At 44.7% G+C, this 8,649-nt stretch overlaps 1 protein-coding gene across 4 annotated transcripts in view; it reads right to left on the bottom strand.

Annotated features, from left to right (window-relative positions):
• TMEM63C (transmembrane protein 63C) overlaps nt 1-8,649 on the bottom strand; it is a 135,115-nt gene that overhangs the window by 99,213 nt on the left and 27,253 nt on the right. The window lies entirely within an intron of this gene.

Here is an 8,649-nt window from a genome sequence, read left to right on the forward strand (position 1 = left end):
TTTGAGCTTCAGTTTCCTCATGTATAAAATGAGGCAAGGAATCTTTACTAAGACCAGCACTGTGAGGATTAAAATGCAAGAAGTCCCTAAAGGGTCTATCACAATGCCAGAAACAAGATAAACCCAAAAGGAAGTATAGCTATGGTCACAGTGGTGGGATCCAGGAGGGTTTGGAGCTACCTGAAGGATGCTACTCTCAACCATCCAACTGCTAACCACCGTGCGAGGTTGAGAATACAGGTGCCATAGCTGTCGAGGCGCCAGGAGCCAATCTCGCCCTGCTCCACTCCTCTTATGGGAGAGAAGCTGGTACAAACTTTCTGCGGTGGGTAGCTGGCAATAGGGATCCTTTCCACTCAGCCACTCCACTTCTAGGAATTCAGCCAAGGAAATAATCATAGAGCCCCACAGAGTTGTTTGTGCTAGGACATTCACTGCAATGTTACTAATAATAGTGAGAAATTGGGAATAATCTAAAGTCAGAGATGCACTCAACACACACTTTGGTTGAAGGCCAAATGGCCAAGATCAGTACTATTCAGCTGAAGTCCAGGTCAATGTCTAATATGACCTTTATGGAACAAACATCTTTGATAAAGAGTACATCTAAAATTTTATCAGAGATTGCTTGTCATGATAATTTCATTATTAATGAATGTCATTGTCAATGCTTAACCATTTAACATTTTAGAGTGAGAGCAATACTCACTTCCCCAGGGCTGGCAGTAGTGAGCTTTGCTCCTGTATTGGATACTACGCACGTTTGTGTTAATAAATTGATGCTTACTTTCAACTGAGGATGGTGGAGAAGTGTGATCCTCACTTGTTCTAATAATTTCTACTTTTCTTTAAATTCTTTATATTTCTTCCTATGTTGGGTCAAATATGATTTGCCATGGATAGTATTACACATTATTTTAGAGGTTTGCCTCCTCATGAAATTGGGATGTTGGTTGACATTCTGTTTTTATTTTATCTTTACAAGGTGTAAATAATGACAAATAGGGCTTTCTATTAAAGCTTCATGACCTAGATAGAATAAGGTGACTAAAAGTTGACTACATTTTAAAAGATTGGGACTTCCCTGGTGGTGCAGTGGTTAAGAATCCACCTGCCAGTGCCGGGGACACGGGTTCGATCCCTGGTCCGGCTACGGAGCAACTAAGCCCATGCGCCACAACTACTGAGCCTGCGCTCTAGAGCCCGCGAGCCACAACTACTGAGCCCACACACCACAACTACTGGAGCCCACGTGCTCCGCAGCAAGAGAAGCCACCGCAATGAGAAGCCTACGCACCGCACCGAAGAGTAGCCCCCGCTCACTGCAACTAGAGAGAGCCCGCGCACAGCAACGAAGACCCAGTGCAGCCAAAAATAAATAAATAAATTTAAAAAAAAAAAAAGATTATTTTGTTTAGTGTTGCAAATGCTAGTGTCACAAACAATTCTACAAAGATTAGAACTACGATACAATCTAATCTCTATTATTCTGCTTCATAATATTTTAATGTTTTATTGTTGTCGCCTCCAAAAGCATCTTCTAAAAGTATTTGGCTGACATGCTTTCTCAATATTTGTATTAGCTATCCATGTTTCCTTCTATATTTAAACATTTGAAAGGCTTAATAATGATTTCTGTACCCAAAAAAAGGGACAGTGTTTATAATTATCATGAGTGATACAGCATTTTACTTTTGCAATAATAAATATACATTTATTCTTTAACTGGTAGAATTTCAACAAATAGAGCACAAAAGAAGATACTCATTACAAGTTACTTCTAGAAGGTGATCTACATTAGAAAGTGATTATTAGCGGTAGAGCCAAATGACATGCCATGTGTGTATAACGGAGATGATTTTGCTTCTTGGATGCGAAGGTTATGTAACACAGTCATAGCTCATGGATCATACACAAGTCCAGGGAACCCAGAAATGATGCTGAAGTCTGAACTTAGCTCTTCAGCCTTTCAAAGACCAAGGCTGAAGATGAAGCTGAAGAGCATATTCTGACCAGATACCAAGGTCAAAGGCAAATTGCCTCCCTGCTAAACTGTGTCCCTTCTGTAAGAGAGACATAAAAATGGTCCATTGAAAATGATGTGGGAAATGTATTTATCAACATGGAAGGACTTTTTTATTATTGCTGAATTTTAAACACTAGTTATAAAAGAGGATGAAGTGTGAGCCCAAATTTGTAATTAAGGAGGAAAAGTCTGAATAGATAGAGGATTGAAGGACACATATGAAATGTTAATGATGATTATCTCTGGGTTTAGTATTAAAGGATTTCTGCTTCGTTTTAATAAAAATTTTTGTGTTTTCTTATAAAACATGTTACTCATATGATTTTTAAAAATAGAAAATATTTGGGCTTCCCTGGTGGCGCAGTGGTTGAGAGTCCGCCTGCCGATGCAGGGGACATGGGTTCGTGCCCCAGTCCGGGAAGACCCCACATGCCACGGAGCAGCTGGGCCCGTGAGCCATGGCCGCTGAGCCTGCGCTTCCGGAGCCTGTGCTCCGCAATGGGAGAGGCCACGACAGTGAGAGGTCCGCGTACCGCCAAAAAAAAAAAAAAAAAAAAAATTCAAAATTCACCTTTTCTGTCTCTTCTTTTCTGTTTCATCCAGGGCCAGATTTCAAGCTTGCTGAGCTGGCCAGATGGTCTGGGACACTGACCACAGCTGCCTGTAGTCCTTACTGTCCATGTTCATTTGAGGTCAAGGCTTTGGCAGGCTGCAGCTGCCTCTCCTGGGCCTGTTTCTGTGAGGAGAGATGCCAAGAGCAAGGCAAAGGGCAGTGGGGGTGGGGGGAAGGGCAGGGGGTAGTAGCTCCATTTGACCAGTGAGGAACTGGGATCTCAGTGAGGCCGGAAGTGCCAGGAAAATCTTGTGTCTGTCCTGAGATCTGGGGGATAAATAACTTGAATATGCCTAAGCTTTTCCATAGTAGAAGAAAGCACTCCCCCAAATTAATTTTACTTTTCCTTTTTATCAATACAACTCACAAATTTTAGCTGATTACCTAGCTATCCGTAGCTAGGTGTGGCCATGTGACTAAGTTCTAGGTGATGAGAAGTAAGTGGCTGTGTTGTGTGCAACTTCCAGGAAACATCCTTAAAGAGAGGGGCATGTCCTTTCTCCGTGTCCCCTTCTTGCTGGTTGGAATATAGATATGATGGCTGGGGCAGGAGCAACCATTCTGGACCATCAGGCAACATGCTTGGGATGATGGAGCAACAAAGTAGAAAGAGTCTGGGCAGATAAACATTGAGCCTCCGTAGCAGCCCTGGACTGGCTCCTTTAAACTTCACTGATGTGACAGTGAAGTAAACTTCCATCTTAGTTTAAACCAGTGTTCTCTTGGGGTTTCTGTCATACGTCACAGAACCTAACCTTAATTAATTACCATAGCTACCTCTTACTTAATATTTCTGCCCCAGCCACTATTCTAAGTGCTTTACAAGTGTTACCTTGTTTAATCCATATAAAAATTCTATGAGGTGGGAACTATTATTAACCTTGTTTCGCAAATCAGGAACCTGAGACACAGAGAGGTTGATTAACTTGCTCAAGGTCACACAGGTGACTGATGGAACTGAAGTCTGAGCCTAGATCATCTGGCGCCGGAGGCTGTCCTCTGACTGCTCTTCCGGACCCTCTCCTTTGGCTCCTGGTCCCAGCTGACACTTCCATCCCCTACTGCAGACCTCTTTATGCTATCTCTAGTCCCCATTCCACCCCATTCCCTGTCTCCAGCGAAAAGCCCATTCTCTCTACACCTTGTTTCACTGAGAAAGGATTCTGGCTGGCTAACTCAGGCTAAAGCCTAAGAGACCAGCCTCAGCATGGTATGTTCCCGCTCCATAAGAAAAGCAGGCTCTTTATTTCTATGTCAGTGTGAGGGTTTAAGTGTGAGAAACACAGAAGGAACAACACTGGGTGAGGCTTGGGCACTGGAATCAAGTAAAGTGAATTTTATACCTGCTGCCAGCAAGCTTTGCAATCTTGGCACATCTCAAAACCACTCTGAGCCCCCATTTTCCCCCTCTACAAAATAGGTAGAATCAGACTTTCATTAGGCATGGGTGCTGCAAGGATTAAATGAAATAACCAGTGTGAGGGCTCCTGGCCCCCACCGGCCAGGCACAAGAAGTATCAGTAAATATGAATCTTTATGCGGTGGGACTCTGTTTATCCGTTGCCCCTCTAGCCTATTTTTAAAGGTCAGACACTGAGATACAGCAACGCCCACCTTCTTGAAGGGCACAGATCTATAAGTTTTGACAAACATATCGTCATATAACTACCACCACAATCAAGGTATAGATTTCCACACCCAAATTGTTCCCTCCTTCGTCCCCAAGACTGTTTCTTACTCATTCTAACATTTATTGAGCACCCACTGTGTGCCAGGCTCTGTGCTGGGTCCAAGCTACAGAAACAAAGCTGACAGGTAAGTCCCTGTCCTTGGAAGTTTGTAGTTTATCAGATGGAACGGGACAACAAACTAGAAAATAAACATACAAACAAACAGGATCATCGTAGAAGCAGTAGATGCTATGCAGCAAGCAGGATTATTTGGTAGTTAGTAGCTGGGGGATTATTTCAGTCGAAAAGGCAGGTGCTATCCTTGTCATTTAAAATTCACAACCAAAGCTGCAGGTTAGTTAAAAGCCCCATTTAATGGGCAAGGTATTTGAGGCTCAAAGGAAGGAACTTCCTCAAGGTCACACAGGAAGTGAATGGGAAAACAAGGCTTCAGGCTCTAGCCAGCAGACACCAAAAGCTCACACCAAAAGCTCGTGCTTTTTCCATCACATCACACCAGGCCCTGGGCCATCTCTGCTGGAGCAGCGGGGGTTCCGGGGTGTGAGGTCTGGGCAGCCTGCTGCTCTGCGGCCATAAGGGCATAGCCAAGAGCCCTATGACAGCCAAGCGCACTGCAGTGACCTCACTCTCCTGGTCTCCCCTCCCTCCTCCTCTAATTGAGATGTCAACCTTCTGCCTCATACCCTCCCATCTTGGACACTTGGCATTGCAGGGGTCTCCACGGAGACCGCCGACCTCCTCCTGTGCCTCCCGAGCTTCTCCATCCTGAAGACATACACTGAGGTTGTGTCAGACAGGTGAATGTCCACTCTCTCATCACCGCTTTCCTTTCCTCCCTCCTTTTCCTTCTTCTCCCCTCTGCCTTCTACCTCCTTCTTCTTTTCCCTCCCTCTTTCTCTCTCCCTCTGCCTCCTGCATGCTTGGAGACGAAAGGGCCAATTAATCTTGCTGCCACTACCTCTGTCCGCTAAGCTGTGTACCGGTCCACAGGCATAGGCATTCCTACCACGACTGCCTGAGCAGTCCCTGAAAACCATGGCTAATTGGTAAAAGATCGCATTCGTTTTTCCATAGCCTGAACACTTCAAAGGAGGCTCTGCCAAAGCCGAGGCAAGGTTGCCACCCTGATGCATCAATCACCAGGGAGACCGCTGAGGGTACCTGTCACTCAGAGGGTGACATTCACACCTGCTGTTTCTACCTTGGCATGTGGTTCTTGCATGATGAACATCACTGGCCCCAATCACATTCACACTCTCCAGCACCACAAACAGCAGAGTGTTAGAGAACATTTGATTAATGTGCTGCAGGCTTACTTTGTTTATGCAATTTTACCCAAATATCTTATGTAAAGAGATATTATGCAGATCTCTTATTCTGAGGGAGTATGTTTTGTACCTGCATCCTTCATTCATCTTCCAGAAAAGTTAACTAGCAATGAGATTTTTCCATGTTAAGCCACACTTTAAATCGAACATAGGCAAGGCTTGCAAATTAATGTGCAGGAAATCTCTGAACCTCAGTTTCCTCATAAGAAAAATGGGTTTAATACTTTTTCCCCAGCTAGCTTACAGGGCTGTGGAGAGGCTTGTGGAATAAAATTTTAATTCTGTAGATGTACTTTGTAAACTGCAAAGCAGTATATTACATCAAAGTAATGTTACTGTTAAAGTGAAGATGCAGTTGGCCAAGTAAATTATCACCTCCAAATAGAAATTCTGTGATAATCCAATTTTCATGTATTCGGCTGGCTAAGACGAAGATTACACTTGTATGTTTTTTGAATCCAGGCAGGCAGGGATGGCGTCTCACTAAACTTTCTGAGACTTGGGGAGCATTTTGTGGTTGCCTCTGGCTATGACTTGGTATTGACAGTGAAGAGCATCCTGTCTGAGGATGTCTATTAAAATCTTAATTTCAGGGCACTAGGCAAAACCTTCAATCAGGGCAATATCTTTAAGTGAACATCTCCTGCCATCGCCTAGCTGCCTGCACCTGCCCTTCAGGGAGAATGGGAGTCATTAAAGGAAACTGAACATTGGAAAAAACAAAAAGGTAACCTTGAGACCCCAGTCTATCTTCATCCTGATCAATCTGAAATAAGAGCATGAGAATGAAGGAAACCCACCCCCACTGCCTCCTTAGGTGTGGCCCTTGCTTCTTGGAATGTTCTCTGTCCCAGACACTTGGGGAGTTGTAGGGCCAGACAGACATGTGTAGGGTTCCCCACCCAAGGGAGAAGCTGCTTACTGCACAGAGTTCTTCTCTTTGTACACAATATTTTGAAGCAAAGTGGAATGATCGCCACTGGGAAGGGAATTCATTTTATTCAGATAACCTCAGGAAATAGCAAGGTTTGTGGTACATATTTCTGGGAAAGCGCTCACAAGCAATCAGATGCCTGTCTGTGTTCCTGACCCCTTGGGATCGCCTGCAGGTACAGTCATAGCTTGACTATGAGAACATATGATAAGGGCGAGGGAGAGTGTGGCTTATAAATCATTTTCTGGCACTGTTTGTGGAGGATGAGACTGGAGTTGGGGTGGGTGGTGGTGGGATGCAAGATCAATGGGAAATGTGTCCTCAGCAGACATTTCAAAGACCTTGGAATGTAGCTTTTCCTCTCAGATAAAGACCAGTATCAATTCATCATCGATACACTTTTACTCAGTGTCCCATCATCATGTTAGGCAATATGGAGGAGACCCCCAAATATTTCCAACATAGACCGGGAGCTCTCATTTTAGTTAGAAAGATAAGGCGTTCTTGCCGATAAAGATAAGAGCCCAGAAGAGAGACAGGAGGAGGAAGAAGCTAACACTGTCCAGTCTCCTGCTGGGACTGAGGCACTTATGTCATCCCATTTGATCATCAGCAACACCACAAGGTAACATCTTCATCCCGTTTTGCGGATGAGAATACTGAGATCAGAGAGGTTTGATGACTTGCTCCAGGTGCCACAGCTGGTTAGTGGCAATAAAGTGTCCATTCTTAGTCTGCTTAATTCTGGTGGGGCCAGAATTGAAGGGAAGTTTTCGAACTGCCTTCTATATTGATTTTGTCAGAGATAATCACCAACTTTAGAAAAACAAAAACAAAATAACATTTGGCTGTGTTTCCTCTTACTCCGTTCACTTAGGAGCGGGGTGCCGAGGAGCTACTAGCTCTAGATCTGAAGCTTTAATGGCCTTTTCTGTTGATAAACCATATTTCTAAATAAATCATTGTTTTTGTCCGTTTGTGTTTCCAAGGCCAGATCTCTGCCTCTTTCCTGGCTGAATACTCCCTTCCCCCACCAACATCTTCCCACGTTTCTTTTAAAGCTTCTCCTTTCTCTCTCTCTCCTTCCCTACCCTCACACACACACAGACATTCAGACGCACACCTTCCCACCACACACCCATATGCAAAATAAAATTAGAAATACCCCCCAACTCTCAACGTATTTAGGGAATGGAGATCTTCAATCAATAGAGCCAAATGCTCCATTCCCTCCCTGTCTCCTCCAGACAGCTATGATTTTGACACCAAGAAGCTCTAAAGGAAAAAAAAAGCCACCTGTGCTTTCCTCTATCTGCCCTGTGGCCGCTGGATCTCACAGGGCTGCCAGATTCTCAGAGCCAACACCTGGCAAGCTGTTCTTTTGTTTGTATGTAAAATCGTTTCAGAACATGAAAATGTTTCCTGGTCCCCTCTTTTTTTGTTTTTTGGTTTTTTTTTTCTGGTACGCGGGCCTCTCACTGTTGTGGCCTCTCCCGTTGCGGAGCACAGGCTCCAGACGCGCAGGCTCAGCGGCCATGGCTCACGGGCCCAGCCGCTCCGTGGCATGTGGGATCTTCCCGGACCGGGGCACGAACCCGCATTCCCTGCATCGGCAGGTGGACTCTCAACCACTGCACCAACAGGGAAGCCTCCCTCTTTTATTTTGATGCACACTGTCGAAATCCAGAGAAAACAGTATGTGATGTTTCAAAAATACAGGCTGAGCTGATAAGCATATTGTCCTCGTTTTAAGGGATTGTTCTTGTTTTAATCAACCCGTTGAGGAAGCAATAAATAATCATTTATTTATGACGTTTGCCTTTACCCAGAGGAGTGGAACAGGGCAGGTAGGTGAGCTCCGACAGCCCAAGAAACCGACGTAGTGGCGGTGTCAATATTCCTGCAGTGGTTCAAAGCTGTCTCTGCTCCCTCCAACCTCCATTTGACACACACTGGCCAACTGTCCCCACCCTCTTGGTACCCACCTCAGACTAGTGGGATCAGAAAAAGAAAGGAAATAGGAACAGGGAGATGAGGGCGGGACTCCAGGCAGAAGC

The sequence above is a fragment of the Pseudorca crassidens genome, chromosome 1, assembly GCF_039906515.1.
Source record: "Pseudorca crassidens isolate mPseCra1 chromosome 1, mPseCra1.hap1, whole genome shotgun sequence".
NCBI lineage: Eukaryota > Metazoa > Chordata > Mammalia > Artiodactyla > Delphinidae > Pseudorca > Pseudorca crassidens.